The following is a 24180-nucleotide window of genomic DNA, read 5'->3' as shown; positions in this document are numbered from 1 at the left end:
ATATGTTCATGGAGGTTAGGCCCATCAATGACTATTAGCCAAAATGGTAAGGAGGGTAACCCCATGCTCTGGGCATCCCTAAGCCTCTCTCTGCCAGTTGCTGGGACTGGTTGACAAGGAGTAGATTATTAGATAATTGTCCTGTTCTGTTCATTCCCTCTAAAGCATTGTCTGGCATTGGCCACTGTCAAAGCAAGATACTGGGCTAAATGGACCGTTGGTCTGACCCAGTATGGTCACTCTTATGTCACACGACTTTGCAAAGGAACTTCTTAAACACATACTTTATTTTTCGAGAGCACAAGCAAGTTACAAAAATATACAAAACAAACTCCTTCAGCTGTGTCTTATACTTCTGATGATTGACTGCCTCTTCCTTTTAGAGCATATTACTTTTAAAAGCAGTCTAACACCTTTTTCTGTTTCTCTTCTTCCATTACGGATTTTCCATGCTCCAACCCCCCATCAGCTGTTGAGCAGAGAGTTGTTAAGTCAATAGTTCTGCTGATAGCACCCCCGCTGTCTCTCCAAGGTAGAACTATTCAATGTAGATGGCCCCATGTCATCTTCAGCCATAGTCTGTTTCTGCTACATAATGGAAATATTAATAAAAACAAAGGTTATAATCATAAATTATATTTCATAAAACACAAAAGAATTAATAAACTAAAAGGTGTCCCAAACTGTTACACTAAGTATTTCATAAAATGTAGCCTTTTTTGTGATGAGGTTCTACCCCTTCATCTTTGAAGTTTGTGCATGGCTGTGACATAGTCAAAAGGACCCAGCCAGCCAATGTTTGCACAGTTAGGGGCCAAAGTCATACTCTTGTCTATAATAATAAACATCAGGTTGAAGAAACTCTTCCTGTTGATATCTAATATTAGTAAATTGTAAAATCAATTCAAGATGCATTTTGCCTGCTTTTTTTCTTTTTTTTTGAGGGGGAGCACAAGAAGATATGCCTGCTGAATAGTTGTTGATACCATGAAGTCATCAAATGAAGAACATAATTTCAAACTAAACAATGGAGTCCTGTCACAAACTGAACACTCTGTCTGCTGCCATTTAACTAAAATAGCTTCTTAAAGGCAACACTCCCATGAAACATACAAACTTAAAAAAACATTGTTTTACTAGGAATAGGGGCTATAAAACTTGATTGGGAGTCAGGGAAAAGGAAACCATAAAGTCCTCAGGTTCCTTCTAAGCATGAGCTAGAAACCAGATCTTCCTGAATTCAGTTGCTTTCAACATGTTGCAACAGATCTTCAAATGACTCATAGAGTCCCAGTAGATATACTGTCTTTTTATTTTCATAATTCATCCTCAGTTTGGCTGGGAGCTAGGTAGCCACCTCCAGTTTTGGCAGGAAAAAAATCTTTACTGGAATAAAGGTCTACCCCTTCAACTGGATGTTTGGCCAGACTGCAGGAAAAAAATATCTGATTTCCTCTTACACTTGACTTCCTTTTTTCTTCTGAGCTTTAGAAAGAACTGTCTGTACCCTTCAGATCTGACAGTCAAAACATAATAGCTCTGCTAGCTCCTTTTTGATCCTTTCAAATAACCAATTCTTTATCTACTCTACAAATTGTGTATCTATAATCACACTGGAATGCACCAGCTTTGGAAGCCATTCTTTCTTGCCTTGACCTCACCAATTGTATGGATTTGCAACTTCTTCACCCTGCAGAAGGACCACTCTACCAACATATAAGCCTGAACCTGATTTTTTTCCAGGAATTCCAGTCTGACTTGAGGATTTTTCTTTTCTTTTAGTATGCATTTAACATTTGTAAAGGCCTTCTCAATTTTTGCCTCCTTGGCCTGTAATTCCTCTCCTTGCCCCTCCCTCAGTTCATGTCTGTTTCTTTAACCTATCAGTATATAATTCTATGCCCTCAACCTTATCTGCCAGCTGTCCAAATTTTATCATCATTGGAGCTGATATGGTATTCCTTCAGCACTGAAGTACCACAAATTAAATGTAAGTTTTAACTGCACAAGGAATGCAGGTCTGATCCTGACACTAATTCAACTCTTAAACTAAAAAGTTATGTGTGTTCTTACTATTACTCAGACCAGTGAAAGATTAAGAAACAGTAAGACGTCCACAACTCGAGAACTTTAGACCACTACAATACATCTGAAGGGCTATATACCCTGGCTATTCATAATGTCTTCATGACTGTCCAGTGGGAATAGCTGATGAGGAAGATTCTCTGCCTCATTTCTCTCCACTTGAAATGAAAGCCATCCACAAGCCCCTGCTGGGGGTTCCCCAGCCTAGAGGAATCCCGATGCAGAGTCAGTATATGCCTCCTTCCCAACTGCCAATCTGCTCCCAATGTTTTCTTTTATATTTTACTTGGTAGGTAAGAGGTATTTCCCTTTATAAGTAATCCTTCTTATCTTAGCAAAGAGAACATTTTATCTACATAGCTAGGCATGATGATAGTCATCTGTCCACTCTAGCAACTTTCCTCCAAGGGCTTCAAAGCATCTTAGACATTAATAAGTCAAGTTCCTCAACATGCCTATGAGATACCTCTTATCCGCTGCTTATAAATAAGGCAGACATTAAGATTCATAATTTAAAGTGCTTCAGAATTGGGCAGCATAACGCCAGCTCCCATTCAATACCTGCCAGTTACTCCCTTGTGTTTTCTCTTACTTGTGCATGTGCACACATGATGTATCACTGCAACATGCAAAAATATACAACAAATTCTTCTCAACCTTCCCAGGAAACGTCACTTTTAGGTTGTGTTGGGAGCAGCTATTATTGTGTAAGGATGTGGGGCATGGCTGCAGAGGTTAAAATTATTTATTTGAGATATGACAGGTAGTCGCTGTAAGCCTCAGTCATGAACCAAGACCCACTCTACTTTGCAACACACTGCACAAACATAAAACACAGTTCCTACTGCAAGAGCTGGTCTGAGAAATTCTGACTAAACGTTGTCAAAACGTGCTGATCTGTTTAAAATCTAAAGTTTTTGCTGAGGTGATTCATTTTCAGCAAAGTTCCTCTGGAACCCAGGTTATCATTGGAAACCTGCCTCATTTCCTGCCAGCTCACAGAAGCCCTCATACTGCCTTGGATTCAGAGACCCCAGGGCTTCCAGGATCCATAGCTCTTACACAGTCCAGTATTTGGATTGCCGCAGAGTTAGGAATTCCAGAGCTTCCAAAGGCTGTGACTGCGGGTAGCTCACTAAGTGGACCATTCTGGAGCCAGGGCTCCATTCTGTTTCCTGGAAAACTTGAAATTTTTGGTTTTCATTCAGATGCTGAACAAAACCAAATTTCAAAAATATCAAAATCTGAAACAACGTTCCCTTTTTCTGCACAGCTCTGTTTACAATCTAAGTTTGGGACAAGACACCAGGAGGATACAGACAGGTAGCAGAGCACAATGAGACAATGTTGGTCAGAATGATCTGCAGTGGTCTCAGGATATCAATTGCCTAACCATTGTCAAACCCTTTTATAGGCATCACAGCAGTGGAAAGTTTTAAGGAAGGTTTTATACAAGGACAGTGAGGTGGCCCTTTGTAAATTTACTGGTTTCAGAGTAACAGCCGTGTTAGTCTGTATTCGCAAAAAGAAAAGGAGTACTTGTGGCACCTTAGAGACTAACCAATTTATTTGAGCATAAGCTTTCGTGAGTAACTCACGAAAGCTTATGCTCAAATAAATTGGTTAGTCTCTAAGGTGCCACAAGTACTCCTTTTCTTTTTGTAAATTTACTGGAACTTCTCCCATGCATGAGAGAAAGCACAAAGGTGCTTGTGGGAAAATGTAATAAGTGGATAATGAAAGCTGGCATAATTGACAAATCAGAGGCACATGTCAGCATCTCCACAGTGAGAGATAACAGGTAGCATGGGGATAGCCATGAAGGGCCTTGAACATGAAGACAGAAAGGTCACCCTCCATATTAGAAGAGGGAGCTGCATGCAGCAGAGGCAGAGTAGAGAGCTGCAACTCCCAGGTAGCTCTGGTTTCCATGGGGTTAAAGTTATATGATGTTTGACTAAAAAGACTATTGAATACAAGCACTGTTTGCTCTTAATGTGAAAAACAACACAGGCCAGAAAGGAAACTTTCTAAGAAAGTAACAAGCAATTGAATATAGTTTTACCATATATCACTATTCTCAGCCTTATCCCCTCCCTGAGCACTGTAGAATGGCAAATTTATTATTAAGCAACTCCATGGTGCTATAGGGCAATTACATAACTCAAAAACTAATAGAAATTTTACACTGAGGATGCACCAAGGACAATTTTAAATTGCTTATAACTTTCTTTTAAATTCAGTGGTCCATGCTTGGATACATCCAAGGCTTTAACAGAATGGTGGACTGAAGGGAGCTCGCAGGGGTTCCTGGAAGCAACTTGTTAAAATTCTGCCACTAAATTGAAGAGAAAAATAGGGACAATTTTACTGACTTCAGTAGAATTTATACTCCCTTGATAGTAAAAACCATTCTTACCAGCAGTTGGTCCCTGATACTCATAAAAACTCTTCTAAAAAGTTTTTTTTTTTTTTTTTTGCCTTTGGAATGCACCGGATTGTACTGAATGATATTATCAAAAATGTCTTGGGGGAGAGTACAGTCTGATCCCCTAAAAGATCTACACTTCCACTCCCCATTTCAAATTATACAAGCTGACCGTTGTGCTGTCCTATCAATAAACTCTATATTTTTAAGGAACCTTCTTCCTGGATCAGAGTTATGAGAGTGCTTTTCGTTTAACAGGAAAGCAAATTGATAGATTGACTGACTAGTTTTGTACTCCACTTTTCTGTTAATGTGAAGATGGTACATGAATTTTTATATAAGCTAAAGGACAAAAAAATGTTGATATCTGCTGGCAGCACAATGTTGGGAACAAAGTACTTTAACCACATCCCCCAGATATACCTGCACTTACAAGGTCTGTGGTATCTAGAGACTCTGGCATTGAAGCATTTCGAAACATTCATTCCACTTTACTGTGTGTCATAGCCTCCTTTTTGACAACAAAGAGAGCTCTTATGTGCAAATGTAGGCTCCAATACTGTGAGCACTTACTGAGGTACTTAACTTTAAGCACATGAGTTGTCCCACTGAAGTCAATAGGACTTTTAGAGTACTTAAAGTTGACTTCAGTGAGAACACACATGCTTAAAGTTAAGCGCTTGTTTAAAATTTAGCAGGATCAGGATCAGGCCTTATCTGGGAGTAACGACATACAACAGAGTACCTGCTTCCCCTGAAAACAATGGCAAAAATCCCATCGTCTTCCACTGGGTGATGCAGGATCAGGCCCTATGGGAATCGATGGATGGATTTTTTTCAAAGTTTGCATATGATTATTCTTCACTGATGGCAGGCCACATACAAAGTTTGAGATGTTAAATTCAGCTGTTTTAGTGTTATTTATGTGGACTAATTTTAAGCCTTGTGGGAGGAAAAAATGTATTTGGAAAAATGTACTCTTCCAGCTAACTAAAACTAACTCAGTTTTGCTCAAACTTTCAAATAATGTTCATCTTTGGGCTAACATCAACCATGGAAACTTTTTTCTAAAAGGAAAATTTTGAAGAAAATTATGAGCAAGCGAGAACAAGTTTTGGGGATGGACCTTGATTTGCAACCTTTCCTAACATGAAAGCGATAATAAATCCTCTACTGACATATGGTGTCCTTATAATGAAGTTCTTGACACAAGATAGATATTCTTAGTATAAAACTTGGTTAGGTGTACCCCACAGTGTAGCTCATTACCTAATATTTATTTTATATGAGATAGAATCATAGAATCGTAGAATATCAGGGTTGGAAGGAACCTCAGGAGGTCATCTAGTCCAACCCCCTGCTCAAAGCAGGACCAATCCCCAACTAAATCATAGGTTGTACAATAATATTGTGAGGATTCTTTTTTAAATCTATGTTGGAGAAAAGTAAATATTAGTTTGGAAACCCTATCATTCTGTGTTCTACTGGACACCAAGAATGGTTCTACTAAATGAGTATAGCTAAAAAATAAAATGTGAATTGTCCCAAATAGTGCCTCATAAAAATGTGTATGCACCAACTTTGAAAATAAATGACATGTCATCTTCTAAGAAAAGCAGCAATCTTTTTATGTATGTTTAATATTTGGGTGTTGAAATATAAGCAGACTTTTGCTGTCTAATACTGTCTATACACAGCACTGAAAATGCTAGGCATGATGATTCTATCTACTTGCACTTTGCATAGTACTAATTCATTTGATTACTGTTGCCAACACTTATTCCACTCCTAACCCATTAGGCCAAATCTTGCCTTCAGTTAAATCCACCGACTCTCATGGAAATCAATTATAAGGTTTCCATTGGCTTTAATAGCAGCAAGATCAGAGCCCAATGACAACATAAAATTAAGGTTGTATAGTTGAATGTACAAAAGTCAAACACAGATTTCAGCATGAACATTTGTTCAGTCTTTACACTTGCCCCCTGCAAGTGTGCATTACAGTGTGATCTTTAACAGCATGATTTAATATTTCCGCAAAATATACTACCATTTTTTTGACAAAATATCACCTTTGGGTTGAGTTCAAGCATGGGAAATTTCAGCCCCAAATTAAAAAACTGAAAATAATGGATTGCTATTTGCAGACTTATCCCTTAGTTAAATGAGAGTGAAGATGAAAAATGAGTAACCAACTGCACTGTGGGCAACGAGGCACTAAATAACTAAAAATGTAATAATTAGGAAAGCAGAAAGCTTGAATTTATAACGCAACTCTAGTAATTATTCCTAAGCATAGGGATTTCAAAAGTACTCAGAATTGATCCTAACTGTGCTCTCATCGAAATCAAGCAGAGTTTGACCATTGCCATCAATGAGACCAGAGTTAAGCCAACATCATATGCCTTTGAAAATTCACCCTTAATTTGTAAATATTTAAGTTACATAGTTGGTTTATTATATTTCACTCAATCTACATTTCTTTTCAACACTGCAGTCATGCTCCGTAGCACTGACATCACCCTTTCCAAATAAATTAATATGTATAAGGGAATGAAACTCTATGACCTTTGATTCAATTAAAATTTCAGTTGATAACACTGTGCCACACATCACCACAATGCCTCTCTGTTTCTCTTGGGTTTAAGTAGGTTAAACTGTGAAACCTCTGTAAACAGATGATTCAGATGTGCACCATATGTAAAAACCCTTTTATAGAAACTATGTAGGGCAATGGTCACACACTTAAGGGTAACACAACCCTTAAGCATCAGGTGGACAAAGCAAGCTTTTAGCGTTAGTTGAAAATGTAGCTATAGCAACAAATACAAAATGAAGTTTGATAGTCAAACTAGCATAAAAGTCCTGCCTGGACTTCAAAGACATAAGAGATATTTTGCCTTAGTATACATGATCTAGAAGACATTAGAAGGAATTATAAAGGGACTTAATCCTTCTAAATGCAAGTGATGAACACAGTTGATCCAATTAGTCTTTTTTGACTCTATAATTTATTATTTTATACTTTGATATAAGTTCAGGACTTACATTCTATCAAAAAACTCATACATTCTGTATCCTCCCCTTTGCATCCAGAATATACACAGGACTTGATGATTTGCTTAAGTATATTTCACATACAGACATTCAAAGAACTGATTAAACCAATACCAGCAGTTGCACTGTAGGATGATAAAATTAATAAATATTAAATCACACTAAAAATGTCCTGTTACAAAATGAAATCAAATGCAGCCTTCTAATTGGAACATTTACAGGAAGCATCTTGCAGCAAGAAACCTGGTTCACAGCAGGAAAGATGTTTGCCACTGACATCCCGCACCACAGGAAGTGGAGAAGTAGGCTGCTGGTGGCTTCCTCAAAAGTGTGTCTTCCACTCCAGGGAGGGGGAATGGTCCAAAAGCACCTTAATAAACCAAATCTTATTTGACAATCTAGAGAAGACAGCAATGAAATCAACGATAAACACTATACAAATATGCATTCAAAAATGGTTCAGATAGCCTGGCCTCCTGAAACTTAAACATCTCTACAGATGTTCCCTTCCACCAGAGAGCAAAGCTGTGTTGATTTGAGTCATCCCAGATTTACACCCGTGTAAGTGAAATCAGAATTTGGCCTCTAATATGAAAGTTTCATATAGGGAACTACAATGAAAAACTGTTCTGTAATCCTGAAATATAACAGGCACTACTGGCCTCTAATATGAAAGTTTCATATAGGGAACTACAATGAAAAACTGTTCTGTAATCCTGAAATATAACAGGCACTACTGGGTGCCTGCTACAACACTTTGGTCTGTCTTCACTCTCCTAGACTGAAGCTTGCAAACTGTTAAATCCCAAATTTAGAACCTAATCCAACAGTTACTCACATGATTTAATCTTTACACAAGGAGCTTTGTTGACTTCAGTTAGACTACTCAGCTGAGCAAGGGTTAGTTCGTTTGGCCCCATTAATTTGGACAGGGAAAATCCTCTTCATCTGTCATCACAACATAGATGTAATGTTGTTACACCATTGTGGTGCAATGTCATGCTATTTCCTTTTAATCCACTTTTTAAGGACAAAGATTCAGCCTGAAACTGCTATTTTCTTTTGGGGTTTCAGTTAAGCAATTGTAGTTTTGTTCTTAAAATGAAATTGACTATAACACAGCAGGCATTCAGTACTACAGTAATGACAGTCAAAAACAATTAGAGTGGCCCCAGGTTTATTAATAGCTAGGGAACAATCTGTTTTCTAAACTAGGTGCCTTAGTCATACCACAGAAACTTAATACATGATAGTTGTTATGGCATAGACCCAGGCATATAGTTTATAACAGTGGTAATCACTGATCATTAATTCTCTTCTTAATAAAACTGGCTTTATTTGACTGCTCACCTGCAGCTTTTCAAAGATGATATTAATTATTAAAACCAGTGGAGGTTTATAACTTATGATTCCATAAGAAAAGTAAAAGGAATAGATTTATCTAATTGGAAGAATGTTTTAATTCATGTACCAGGAGTGAAAAATGGCCTTAAACTAGATTAAGCCACAGTTCAGTTTTTCAAGGCATTTGGGGATAGAATTTATTATAACTTCATGAACCACTCCATGATGGCAGCCAATAAAAACAACCCCCTGCCATTTTTCTAACATTACCTAAGTAATGTTGTGGCTGTAGGTTAGATGTCTTGGCATTATTTTATTGTACAGGGTACACAAAACAAATACTTTACTTCCTTGTTGACACAGAAACCATCTGCTAACCATCCTATAACTATATTATACTGTCACAATTCTTCAAATAACTTGATCGTTACCAGAGACTATCAAAATCTACAGAGAATTTTGGTAATATCTACAAGGATTACTCTTTCTTTCTTCTCTTTCCCCCATAAACTTCCCCTCGAGTCTATCCGGAATCCAGTAGCTAAAATCAGATCTCTCATCCAGCACAAAGACTATGGCCTGGATTCACTTAAATCCCAGACTTGGGTGGCTAAGCCCCAGTTTTAGGTTACCCTGTGATTCACAGAACTCCTGCTGCACTCTCTGCTATTTGAAGCACTGGGTCAGGTGGATCGAGGCCTACCCAAGACTAAAGACCTGCCCCCTCAGTTAAAAGAAAGGAACCACTAATCCCAGGCTACTATTGATTAGTGGGCACAACAGAGGAGAAAAATAGGAATGGGAGTGAGGTCAAAGGTTGAAAATCAGGGAACACCGAGCAAGAACCCCAAACAGAGCCACTGCTCCTCTCTGCTGAACACTATAGGTGCCTAAACTTGTGCCTAAATTTTTGTAGGTGCTTATGTTTCTGCCTCTGGACATGTGCACTGCTGCCTCACTCCAGGTATCTAAACACCTAACACCTGCCTAACAAAAACCAGGGGAACCAGAGAAAGATAGGTGTTTGGATACCTAACTGGTGGCGGGAGAGGGGGGAAATCCAGAAGGTGTGCTCAGAGACCATCCACCGTATCAGGCCCCTCGGGTCACACGAAACAGCTGAGGGGAGTGGGAAGGACACATCGGCCCTCCATCAGAACTTTTATCCCAAACATTTGGGTACTCACTGGGGATGTGCGAGGCCTCTGGCTCAACTCCCCCCTCCTCTTGATGGGAGAAAAGGGATTTGAACAGAGTTCTGCCACCTCGCTGTTGAGTGCACTAGCTACTGAGCTATGGGATATTTTGATGTGGGGCTCCCATCACTCTCTCCTGTTGAAGCTGTTCCTCTGTGGACAAACACTGGCCCTTTGGGCCAGAGAGAGAACAAGTATGAGAATGACTCTGTAGCCTGATGGTTTGAGCACTCACCTGGGACCAGGATCCAGTCTCCCTGCCCCAATAACATTACAATGATTTATCCACAGTGGAACAGCTTCAGCAGGAGAGATTGAGGAAATCTCACATCAGAATATCCCATAGCCTGATGGCGAGGGCTCTTACCTGAGAGGTGGCAGAGCACCCTTCTCATCAGGTGGAGGGGTGACTTGAACCGGAGGGGCTCCCACCTCCCAGGTGAGTACCTTGGCCACTGGGATAAAAGTGATGATGGAGTTCCTCCTCCCCACTGACTTCTTGCAAAATATACTTTCAGTGCCCATTCCAAAGAGGGTTTGCAGTTGAGAATTGCTAGCAGAGATAGGTGCCTCTCTGCAGCCCAGATTTAGACACCTAGCTCTGACAGGAGTGGGGCTTAGGTAATACCCTTCCCACTAGCTAGCTTAGGTGGCTCCCTAAGCATGTTGGCATTTATGAATCACAATTTAAGATGTCTATCTCTCCGCATTCATTTTAGGTGCCCAGCTCAGGCTTTGTGAATCGCAGTATGTTCCTGAGTGTCACAATCCTAAGTACCTTTGTGAATCTAGGCCCTTGTCACTCTCCCCTTGGATTCCTTTCACTGGCTTCCTCTTGCCTTTCACATCAAGCTCAACCTTCTCAGCCTCAACTTCAACCCTGTTCTCCATTGTTGTTCCCTTGTAACTCATCTCAGCTCCTTTGTTTCACCTGTGAATCCTCACCACCCTTGCATCAGTGGCGTGCTGTCATCATATGCAAGGCATGCATTCATGCCCCAGGACTAGCTGTGAGCATGCAATGATGCGTTTGGTCCCTAACTGCACAAACAAAATGGCGTTCTCCACACAGCATGATCTTGCATATATGGTGCACGCAAAGTCACACTGTACAGAGGGTGCCATTTTGCATGCAAGGGTACAATTGAAGACTTGACTTAATATCTCTGTGCAAGGCAGTGGCTTGTATAATCTTCTTTGCACCCTCCATGCAGCCATCTGCCATTAGAACTAGCCCTGTGTGCCATTTCGCTTCTCTTCATTCAGTGACCTCCTTAAAACTCACGTCAGGAAGTCCATTAATGCTAATCCATGTCAGTAAAAATCCTGTCATCCACTCAAATAATAACTAGCATACTTTGATAGATCTTTGTTGTGGATATCCGAATGCATTTTGGGATTGATTGATCTTGTCTGCATGTTTAAACTGTAAGATCTTTATGTGTCCTTTTCGTTTGTTCTATCAAAAGCACAGTGTTGGCATCTAACAAATAAGAATAATAAACTATATTTTGTCAGGCCTGATCTGACAGAGTCCTTTCTAAGGTTATATGCCATGTATAACAGATAGTGTACTTTTTTCCCCCTGAATAAGGATTGTTTTTCAGAAATATTCTCATTTTAAATTGCTAAAAACTTCTATTTTTGTGTTTATTAATAAAACAATGCTCTCTCCGACTAAAGCTGTTAAAACAATACACTTAACCTGACTGTCACCTCAGATAGCTGGCCTACAGGACTGCAAATCTGGGACTTTTGTTCTATTTTCCAGGAAAGTCATGCATGGGTTGCTGCTGCAACCTTGAGATGGGATTGGGCCATAAAAAAATTACATAAACAAAAGCCAGAGATGTCGGTGTTAAAGAAATAGGCATTTTTCAATTATGTCATTAAAATAATACTAACTAAAGGTCAGATTCTTCCCTCTTAATACACACTCTCTACTCCCGCAGATTACATGGGTAAAGGGACTGTTCACAGTAGGCAAGTACATATGTAAGTGTTCGCAGGATTGGGGCCTAAAATGGTGCTTTATTTTATGGTCCATAGTAACATTTCAAAGTTCTACTTGCCCCCCACTAATTCTCTTTTCAGTAAGTTTTTACAAAAAAGAACTCCAGAAAGTTTATTTCCCACCTCCACCACCCTTGCTGTAAAGCATAAACCAAATTTATAGCAATGCTACAAGGACTCTCTGAAATACACCCAGAGAACTATTCCTCCCACCATATTTTGTTGAGAGACATAGATTTCCATATCAGTCCTATCACAGGTACTACGTCAGGCATTTGCCCCACTTTCTCTTTGAGAACAAGATCTCCCTTAGATTCTTCTGACAGCACCTCACAAGAATCTTCTTGAGTTCCTGAGAGTTCACAATCCAAATAGAATTATCCATGCTACCAACCAGAGAATCCAATTGCCAGGAGTTATGTGAGGAGAATTTTCCAGTGCTCCTGAAACCATGTGTAAAAAGCGGTTATGCTGATGGCAGTGGGAGGAGGAGAGAAATGGAAAAGTGTCCCAATTGTCTTGCTGGGAGTTTTGTCAGTTTTTCCTTTAGCTGAATAGCCTCTGTACTATTTGGAGCCACATACTGACAGCACACACCAGCTCAACGAAACAGCACATCAGCCTGCCCATTTTTAAAATACCTAATTGTACCCAAGTCCAGTAAATACAGTGCAGCTAATGTAAATACTTTTGGAATAAAGAAATGAGGAGTACCGTGGTAGAGATTTGTGGGTTGGTGAGGTGAATTTTATCTTTGCTTTGCAGAGAATTCCCAGGTCCATGCTGTGGCTCAGCAGCATTCCTTTTCTAAATATTTTATGTAACAATAATGAACAGTAATTTAACAGGAAGCCTGCAGCTTTCAACCACTGTGATTATCTCAGCAATGCGGCTAGTTTCACAATGCTGGTTTTAATCAAATTGAATCCGTCAAAATTACTCTTAAGGAACTCATTAGGCAGCCACACTGTTTTCGGGATAGCATTTCCATCTAAAAACTATTTCTTCTTGATCGTCAAAACTTTTTAGACTGCTAAGTTGTGTCTCATCTTATATATATTTCCATGATTTGAAAAGATATTTCTACACATTAAAGTAAGGAACTGCGCTTCACTCAAGAAGTTGCGAGGGTGTTAAATGAAACACTGAAATAATAGGCAGGACAATTATAACATGGGCCTTCCTGAAGCTCACTGATGGCAATGGAAAGTCTCCCATTTATTCCAGTCTGCTTTGGGTCAGGGCCTTAACCATTGAAATACTTTGCCCTTAGAACTATAGCTACAGGGGTAGCAAAGTAAAAGTCAGCCAAGCTTGCAAAATGTGAAATGATTGAGTGATATTGTAATGTGATTAATTTTAGGGAGGGTAGAGAATTCTTCAGCATGCTCTGTTTATTACAGTGATCCTTTATTGGTCTGTAACCAAAATTTTAGATGGACAGGGAAAGCATGGCAGTGACTAAGAACATCATCATGGTGAAGGAGCGCATGGAAAAGGAGAGAGATGCTGAGGCAGCTCATGGATGCCACCCTCAGTCAGAATGCCCTCCTGCAAAACATGCTCCTGCAAGGCCAGCAGGCCCTGTAATTTGGGGCCCAGACTTGTCTTTCAGCCCCTGGACAATGCTAGCTACTGGAACCAGCAACAACCCCTAACTGCCACATACACCCAGTAGTGCTATCAGTGGCTCCCATTCACCTCTCAGATCCAACCTCTGGGCACTGAGGACACTTGCGTGTGGGAGTCCAGCTCTTTTGAGCTCTGCAGTGCGCCTGACAATTTTGAGCCACGGCACTCTATCCCAGAACCCATGTGGACAAGAAAAGGCAGAGGCAGGGTGTAAACTCACCTGTAACTTTATGCCCCACTCTCCCCCTACCCAAAATGGTGTATTTGAAATGTTCTTACTGTTGTACTTTGAGTTCTGTTTGCACTGCTGCGTTCATTAAAAGTTTGTATATAGTTGGTTATTTTATAGATTGGTGTTGTGCGCTAGGTATACCCCAACACCCCTGTGGGTCATTACTGCTCTGCGGCCAACTCCAAATAACTGCTCTTCTCCTCAGCGTGGTATGACCTAATGGTCAGAGACAGAGGGTCTGTCCTTAGAGTCAGGGCAACAAGGCTTAATGGCCTACATCTGTATGGTGGCCATTTAGCATCGGGCAGTATGGCCTACTGGCCGGATTCAGTAGGCCAGCCCTTCAGCACTGGGCAGTATGGCCTAGTGGCCAAAAAGGGGGTGGGCTGCCACTGGGTCAGTGGGGATCCCTCCGAAACGCACTGACTCTGTACGCAGAACCACAACTGGATCAATGTGTGGTTCCCCTGGGCAACTTCCTACCCTACTTTCCTGCTCTGTAGTCTGCAGGTCCTCTAGTTCTCTGGGGTAGTTGTAAGGCGAAGTTCCTGACAACTCCTTCCCTTCATGGGTTTCCATGGACAGTTGGGTATTCACCTGGGTCTCAGCGTGTCTGGTCTCTGTGGTCTAGGGCTCCGACAGCTCCTGGACAGGAGCCTGCAACATACATTCTCTCTCCTCTCTAGTCGGCGGACTGAGCTGAGCTGCTCCCTTTTATACTGTGATTCCATTTGGAGCATGCCCACAGAGGAGAAGGGTGTGACCTGCTCAGTCCTTAGTATGGGGTTAACCCTTTCCAGCCTAGTGTGGGGCAGGATTATCCACCACAATTGGTTAGTTAAATGTATTTCCAAATATAAAGATAATTATTTTTAATTGGTTTCATTAAAACATTATCACTGGCTTTTTATTGTGGTTTATTCATAATAAAAACCATTCACAGTACAGAAAATGCTTTAAATAAAGATGAAATAATGCATGGATTTTGCAAGACCACATGGGGAAGACCACAGTGCTCGCAATGTCTTTATCCCAACTGGCTAACATGTTCAGCCATGAAACTTAAAATATGAACAATAGACATCCCTTACAGAACTTACCAGACTGTTTGTGTTCTCTGTGGGGCGCTTTGCTGGCTGCTCGAACCTCTGAGCTAGTCTCCACATTTCAGCCTCCCCCTCTGCCACGGGTTTCTTATGTGGTCTTAGGTAAGTCACCTAATCTCTCTGGGCTTCAGTTACCCACCTGTAAAATGGGGTAGTACTATCTTCCTTCCTTCCACCCATTGTCTGTCTTGACAATTTAAATTGTAAGCTCTTTGAGACAGGGATTCTCTTTTACTATGTGTTTGTACAGTCCCTACATAATGGGAACTTGATCTTGGCTGGACCCTACAGGCACTCTTGTAAAACAAATAAAATGCTAAAAAGAAAACTATTAAACTAAAGTTCTAAACTGGTCACAATTGCCAAATTCAAAAGGGCTGTGAATGAATTCTGAATGTCAGATATTTACACGGTATATTCCAGATAAATAAATTAATGGTAAACCCAATTGATTCCATGTGTTATCAAGATCGTCTTCTGCTGTGAATACCTCAACAACAGAACATAAGGGTCCATTATTTTTATTCACTATCACTATCTGGAACTATTGTTAATCCCAAATCTTAAACTTGTATTATTGACATCTTTTTAGACTTTAGCCAGCTCAGCATTTCTCAGCATAATTATTGGTTGTGCAATTGGAATGTTAACGTGCAGTATTTCTGTGTAATTGCATTCTATGCTTTACCTCAGAGCTCCCTTTTCAGCTGCTAAATTGAACTGCAACCCTCTGTGGTATTGTTTGTGGAAAATACCATTTTTTTAAAGACTTTTGACCTAGATTCCTTAATGTTTTCCTAAAGAGAATTTTCCAGACTTTACCTAGAGACTTGTTAGGCAAAACACACAGGAAATCAAGGAAAATTACATTGCAAAGTTTTGTTTTCTGAAGTAAGAGATCCCACAATCAGAAGAAAAAGCAACTCTGCCAAAAAGTGGTCACTGTACAGTATAGCCATAGGCATCTACATACTCAATAGCCATAGTTGTTATCACTATCAACACAAACCTGTATAAACAGCAACCACAAGGAGAAGGAAATGAGTAATTTTTTATGAACTGAATAGAGCTGCATGAGAAATGTCCTTGAGAATTATTTACTTCATAACTGTCAGTGCAGAAGAGTGATCGGAAGCAGGGCCTAGCTAGCAATTTATAGGTTTCTCTCTCTTATCCTGAAATTGATTTTTCTTTAGGGTTTTGTCAAAAATAACTCCAGGACCACATTTAAAATATCTATTAATTTATGAGAAACCCCTCATCAGCCAGTGGTTTTACTTGTGTTTGCAGCCACCTTTGTCATTTTAAAAAAGTGATAGGTTTCTTTCTCAAAGTCTCATTGAATATGTAATTGTATAAAATTGAAAAAAAATATTCAAGTCTCTGACCTCAAGTTACTTGAGGATTTTTTTTAAAGACTCATTTGACCTTATGGTTGGCATGTCAGCAAATTAGATTTAGGTATTGAAGCTCCCAAGAGTTCTAATTATGGCTTATATGTATATTCTGCAATTCATTAAAAAAACCATGCTTTACAATAGCATCGATATATACTTATTTGCATGTACATCAAAATGTGATCTGAATAATCTAACTTCTACAGAATAGCTTTAATTTTTCTGGTGTATTTAGATGTATCATAAATATTCATAACTGTTATTCACTGTTGACAAGCATTTCTTGAACAGTCTGGGCAAGAATAGTTTACATTCATTTTTGAAGTAGCTGGAACTGATAACTGGACTGCTCAAGAACATCTAGAAATATGAAATATGATCCTTTTAAAAAAAAATAACTGAGCTGATTGCCCCAGGTATGACATCTATGGAGGACAATGAGATTACAGACTTGGGACAGTAATGAGAATGGCTCCTGTTTGCTATTCCTCATTCACATTGCAAACTTGTCATGAAAATGGATTACCTGCAGTTCTGTGCTATTTTCAATTTTTGTCTTGTCATGATAATAAGACATCAGAAGTTTAATGTGCAGTATAGCCTGTGAAATACAATAGCATATAAAGATGTGTGGATATTAAAATACTTGTGGCTGCAACCTCTTCCCTTATACCCATGTACTCACCATGCTGCCAAATCAACATCACTGGCGCTATTGCCTACTGCATTTTTATTTCTGGGAATTACATTACAGCTCTGAAAGAGAAATGGACCTCTTCTTCAGAAAGGTGAGAAGTATATAAATATTATGAGTTGTGGGCTACCTCTAAGTCTGGCTTTACCCAAACCTTCACAGTGTATCCCCCACATACCAAATTAGAAATGATGTACACTTGACCTTAGCAATAGTCTGTTTTAGTGGTATGACCATTGCTCTCCTTAATTAACCAAGAGTTCAATCTTGCAAGGTGCGGAGTGCCTCTTAAAAGATGATGACTTCCATGGACCTCAAGGAGGCTGTCAGTACCTTGACTGGACCCTTACACTTTTGCTAACTTGTAAGGACAAAGAATATAATATCCAGCTAACTGAGACATAGAATATTGAAGATATCAAATGTAAACATTCAAGAGAAATGTTGGCCATGACATCTTCCTATCCCACTCTCATCCATCTTTTCCATCTCTAAATTCTAGAGTTAGTCCATTCCCCTAACGATAAAGGTTTGTTCCTTACAAAACAGTGCTTTGCCCAATATAATTTTAAATATTGCATAACTTCAGCTGGGAAACTATTCCACTGTCTTATTGATCTCACTCTCAGGAGGTATTTCCTGATACTGGCCAAATTTTTCAAAAATAGGAGCATAAATTTAGGCTCCTAAATCCATATTTAGGTGTCTACAGGTGAAATTATCATAAGTTCCTAAGGGCTAGATTTTTAAAGGTGTTTAGGTACCTAATGATGCGGCTAGACCTAGATAGATTTTAAAAAAAACAAAACACCTAAGCATATAAGTTCTATCAATTTTGATGGGAGTTAGGTGCCGATGCACTTTTGAAAATTCCACTAGGTTCCTATCCACCTAAATACGTCTAAAAAATTGGCCCAAAATACTTATGAGCACAAGTTTCATTGAAATTATTGAAGTTTAAGGGCCAGATTTTGAAAGGTACTTAGGCACCTAGTGGTGTAAATAGGTGCCTATTAGGCTTTTGAAAACCGCCTAGAAGGGCATTGGTGCAACATTAATTTCAGTGGGAATTAGTCTCTAACACCTGAATACCCCACTAAGCTCTTATCTCCATATTTAGGTGCCTAAATACCTTTAGAAATCTGGCCAATGAGACTATTCAGTGTACATAAAGTGAGCAGAATTGAGCCCTAAAATTATAATAAAAGTCTATTTAGTGAATAATTACTTATGTTAAGTCTCTGTAGTTGCAATCTGTGTGTCTGTTTATACAGTATGTCTGTACTCATTAGTAACTGCCTGTAACTAAAATATTTGTATTTCAGTGATCCACTACATTACTTTGTACAAACTTTTCATATGCAAAACTCATAAAGTACCATTTCTATCAATTAAGCTCAAGTATATGCAGAGGCAAACAAAGCTGAAAGTATATTGAATTTGATTTTAAGACTCCCATAAGCCAGGAAATGTAGTTACATTTTCCCAGGCTGCCCCTAATTAACACTATTGTTCCAAGTATTAAAATAAGATTACATATAACATAGTATGTGAGGTCAAACAACAGGGTCTCAAATTTCTTAACTCTGATTTTTATGCATATGTGTGTATGTTTAAGTAAGGTCCTTACTGTTATTTTAACACATTTAGTTTGTGTTCAATTTCCTTTGCTAGGGGATGAGAACTTTATCGTAAAAGAAAAAAAAATTAATTTCAGTGACAATCCTTCTTGTTCTTTAGTTATTTTCTGGATCATTTTTTTCTGGGTCTTTCTGATCCCAGTGAAAGTACAAGTCTGCATGCATCCCCAATGTATTATATCAACATCTACAATGAATGAGGACTACAGGCTGAAAGGCTGACGTCCCACCACTGAGTGGAGTTTAGGAGCACAGATAACATTCCATGTGTAATGATAGTTCCTTGCCTGTAAGTCCTGTTCTGCAAATGCTTACCTATAAGTTGTCCATAACTTTACACACAAGTGTAGTCTCATTCAATTCAAAGGGGTGAATGTCTGTGGAACGGGGCTTGAAATGTCATACTTTGCCATGCACTGCAAAGGAGCACGAGTAGAGAAAGAACACATGCAGCATTACCCTTTAGTTCCCTGGCACCTCTGCACAGAGGTTAACTATAACCCCAGTCCTTGGTTATTGCCCTCCCAGAGCACAAGTTCCAGGAGATCCCAGCATCTCCTCAAATGTGGTACAAAGGAATAGAGCTCTTCCAAATCGGCTGATGGATCTGTGCTGGTATGGAGAGATGTATTTGCTCTTTCTGGTGTAACCCAGGGCTGAATATAACAAGGACCAGCCCCCACTTGTAACACCAACAGACCCCCAGTTGTCGGCATCAACCCTGGGACCTTTTCAGTTAAATACATGTGCCTCTATTGTCTACTGCATGAGCTAAATGCTATATTGCGTTTAGCTAAGGCTGTAGTGTAGAGCACACTCATTAATCTCTAAGTGCTCTTGGTGCCACTAGATGGGACAGAACACCACACCCAGAAGGTGTGTGGGTTACATATCCATTACAATAAACTATAGACAGAACTTTATATAATTAAAAATATTTTAATATGTTTTAATGGTATAAAATACCTAGAGTCATGGCTAGCCATTTCAAAGAGGTTTGCTTGTTCATTATATTAATATATGCAATACAATATATATTACATTACTAAGGCTTGCAAGTTGCTATGCTGCAGTTTCTATGGTACAGAGGACTGAAATCTTTGTTACAATGCACTGGCACTGTCCTGGTTACTGGGATAAATACAGCAGCACCTAGGAGCTGATACTGTTTGGATATTTCCATTAGCTTCTTTTGGAGCAGGACTGGAGCCATTACTAGCATTATTTGTTTGTGTGTTTGTTTCTTCAAAAAAGATTATAGCCATGTATTTTTTGAGTTTCTTAACTCAAAAATAACTCCACTGAGGAACCTCAAACTTTTAAAAAATTGCTTCTCTCTGATTTAAGAATAAGCATGAGACATTTCAGGCCTAAGGGAGATTTTCTGTGAAATTTAAACACAAAGGGGTGAAAAAATTGGGTTAATAGTGGTAAATGTGTCACAAGCTTACTTATGGAGTTCTTAACTACTGCACCAGAATGTAAGCATGTGTAGTACTTCTAAAAATGTGTCATTAGAAGAGATGTTGTCTCTCCAAACGATAGTTAAATGTACAGTAGAATATTTGTACAAGCTAGTTGTTGAAATACATCTGGTTTGATTCTTTGGTAAAGAGAGGGGAAGGGCAAGAAGCTCCAGCATGTGTTTACCATGGCCCTGACTCAACATAAGCCTTGAAATTACTTTTTGGTGTACAAACAGTGTGGTTTCCCCATCAAAAGGTTATTTGTTATAAAAGGGCTTTATTCGGTAAAACATTGGGAACATTCACTTTTTAATTAGAGCAGCCAGGCTTCTGACCAGTCTAAGGTCAAAGTTATGGCATTTTATGACGCTTCTTTTCCTGATTATAAAAGAAACAAAAAAGTGCAGCAGAACCAATTTCATCCCCTGAGTATTCCCTACAGCTCAGTTACCCCATGAAAAAATAAACCATCAACTGTAACACCGAGTGTTGCTTTCTTAATGTCTTGAGGACTTGTTTAAACTCTGTGGAGCAGGAGGTTAGCTCATGGTGGTTTTCTCCCTGTTGTCCCTCAGTGTGTTAGAAATTTTAAAAAACACGTTTCATTAATTTCCTCTTCTCATAGATATACATCCTTATTTTTAAATCAATTTTTATTTGGTGTTTATTTGCATTTGGTTTTTATGAGTTAAATAACAGTAGGTCAAATGTCAGATTAGATACCGTTTTCTTTGTGCTCAAGGGAACAGTTTTCTTTTTACTGAACATTATGAGAAATTCTAGATACAGTAGTAGGACATTGTTTGATTTCAGCTTGTTACGTTAAATTAATCTTAAAATAATTAACTTTAAAAACTATATTTAAGATCATAGTACATAATCACACGAGACACTTGAAATATTTAAAATAATTGAATTCGGTCTTTGTGAAAAAACAAAAAGAAAAGAGACATTCAAAATAAAACCAATTTGTATTGTCAGTTGTTGGGCAAGCTGGTTTTATTATACAGGCTGCTTAATGTGATAAAGCATAATGAAACCAGTTAAGAATGCCCTTAATTTTGAACTACAATGACCATAGTGCATCCATGCTCCTGATATGGAGTTAATGTTCTAAGATGCCTTTCAGGAGAGAGATTACCAAAATGCTATGGACATTTGTTCATGCCATAAAACTATCTCTCAGTCATGTCTCAGCACAAGATGTACCTTGGAAGGTTAATTATAGATATTTCTTTAAACTTTTTTTTTCTCCATATTAGGATATTCGTAAGAATGATTTCTGCTCGATTTCATGTGGGACACAGTATGTAATACTCAGCTCCAGTATACAATTGTGTAATTCCTGCTATATCGCCAATCAGCACAACAGGCATTACATTTCCTGAGAGGAATTTCCTAATACAATATTATTTATGGTCGTCCTGAAGACTTGCTAATCATTATCTTCTAAAAGATGACAAAGGCAAGAAAAAGCCCATATGGCCATCTAGTGTTTACTGTGAGAAATACAGCTCAGCAATTTCTTTTCACTAACATTATTTACCATTTGATAGTGTTTTCATAGCTTTTCTATGACTGTGAACATATTTTAATGGTGCCTTACATTTCTACCATCCTGACTGTAACACTGAAATTCCTAGAAAACAGGTTTATTTAATAGCTTCAGTTATTTCTATTCCTATTAACTGCATCTCTCTCTGTCTAGACTTTCAGACCACACTCACCATTATGGTCTCCGAAGGCTTTTGAAATATGGATATTGATACCTTACAGCAGAGATTTAAGGAAGTTAGGTGAGTATATTGAATTTCAATGGGAGTTGGGTGCCTAACTCCCTTTGGCTACATTAAAAATCACATCCTACATTCTCATATTCTCCAGTATTTTTTATTAGGCCCCAAATCGCCTTGATTTATTCACATGTGAATTCCCACTGAAGCCAATAAGAACTTTTCGCATAAGTAAAATGTACTGGAGTTGGACTATAGCAAGCATAATTCTCCAAGGTTCTGTTAGCTTTCATCTTCCATTCACTACAGCTCCCTAGAATTAGTGAAGATTGAGGGCAATCTGTACTCCTCAGGATTGGGTTATAAAAACCAATAGCTGATGTGTTGAAATATATGCCTGCAAACAATTTGTAAGTGCATTCAATGTGACAAGTTCAGGTTCCTCCACACAGAAAAAAGGAATTTATCCTGCTCCCCATACAACCAATAAGAGTTTTGTCGTTGACTTTAGTGGGAGTAGGAACTGGGCCCAGATTACCTACAATACTTATTAATGTTTTGGAATACTGAGATTTTAATTAGGTAGGTGCAAATGTGTTTAAATACAGTAAGAGTCAGTCTACATCCTCACCTGAAACATGAAACAGATCTTTTCTGCAGATTCAAAAATGTATAGTTAAATCCCCCTGTTATTATTTTCATTATTGTGTTTCTATTCCCCTCTCCACTTCCAGGTTACAGACAGAAGCAGATGTTCTGATGAGAGAGACAGCACCTCTTGTGGCATTTCTGGACTGACCCGAAGCAAAAAGAGCAGAAATTTCATAAGAGAGCATGTTTTTAAAACATTTGATGACCCCAAGAGCCTCAGAGAAGTTGTGGGTGCTTGTCAGAATTTGAACCTCTGAACTTATTGAGGTTTAGCCAGCAGTACATGTGTCCCTATAGGAGATTTTGCCAATGAGTTCACTAACTTGCTGTCTTTTAATAAGATATTATGTTGTTTGCCATTGCTATGGACCCACTTTGTGCTCCTACCTGACCTACATCTGCCACATTTATTAGTTATGGTATCAGAATGTTTATGAACTCAAAGTTTGAGGGGGAGTGTTTCTAACATAAGGATGAATGAAGTTAAATGAAATTAAATGAAAACCCAGACAAACCCAGCAGCTGTCGCAGGATGTGGAATCCAGAGGACTATTCAAAAGGTAGTAGAAACATCTGAGGAGCTTTAGCTCATTGAGTCATCTCCCAGGTCATCACTAAATAGTGCAAAAAACATACAAAGATCACTATGCTGTCACTTCTCTGGATATGTCTACCCAGCTGGATATGTCTACCCAGCAACTAAACGCCTGCAGCTGGCCCATGCCAGCTAACTCGAGCACACAGGGCTCCGGCTGCGGAGCTGTTTCACTGCTGTGTAGACTTCCAGGCTCAGGCTGGAGCCCAGGCTCTTGGACTCTGTGAGGTGGGAGGATCCCAGAGCTCAGGCTCCAACCTGAGCCCAGAAGTCTACATAGCAATGAAGCAACCCCACAAACCAAGCTTGAGTCAGCTGGCACGGGCCAGCCATCGATGTCGAGTTGCTGTGTAGATATAGAATCATAGAATATCAGGGTTGGAAGGGACCTCAGGAGGTCATCCAGTCCAACCCCATGCTCAAAGCAGGACCAATCCCCAATCAAATCATCCCAGCCAAGGCTTTGTCAAGCCTGACCTTAAAAACTTCCAAGGAAGGAGATTCTACCACCTCCCTAGGTAACGCATTCCAGTGTTTCACCACCCTCCTAGTGAAAAAGTTTTTCCTAATATCCAACCTAAACCTCCCCCACTGCAACTTGAGACCATTACTCCTTGTCCTGTCCTCTTCTACCACTGAGAATAGTCTAGAACCATCCTCTCTGGAACCACCTCTCAGGTAGTTGAAAGCAGCTATCAAATCCCCCCTCATTCTTCTCTTCTGCAGACTAAACAATCCCAGTTCCCTCAGCCTCTCCTCATAAGTCATGTGTTCCAGACCCCTAATCATTTTTGTTGCCCTTCGCTGGACTCTCTCCAATTTATCCACATCCTTCTTGTAGCGTGGGGCCCAAAACTGGACACAGTACTCCAGATGAGGCCTCACCAATGTCGAATAGAGGGGAACGATCA

The 24180-nt window shown here is 39.3% G+C and overlaps 1 long non-coding RNA gene across 3 annotated transcripts in view; it reads right to left on the bottom strand.

The window, feature by feature from the left end:
* Positions 1 to 358: 358 nt before the first annotated feature.
* LOC141981365 (uncharacterized) overlaps positions 359 to 24180 on the bottom strand; it is a 37118-nt gene continuing 13296 nt past the window's right edge. For all 3 annotated transcript variants that reach the window (XR_012637750.1, XR_012637751.1, XR_012637749.1), the window contains exons 4-5: positions 7790 to 7940; positions 359 to 588 (exon numbers count right to left, since the gene is read on the bottom strand). This is a non-coding gene — a long non-coding RNA (uncharacterized LOC141981365). The remainder of the gene's footprint in view (positions 589 to 7789; positions 7941 to 24180) is intronic.

The sequence above is a fragment of the Natator depressus genome, chromosome 2, assembly GCF_965152275.1.
Source record: "Natator depressus isolate rNatDep1 chromosome 2, rNatDep2.hap1, whole genome shotgun sequence".
Lineage (NCBI taxonomy): Eukaryota > Metazoa > Chordata > Testudines > Cheloniidae > Natator > Natator depressus.
The sequence above is the reverse complement of the archived record's forward strand: the minus strand, read 5'-3'. Positions and strand labels throughout refer to the sequence as shown.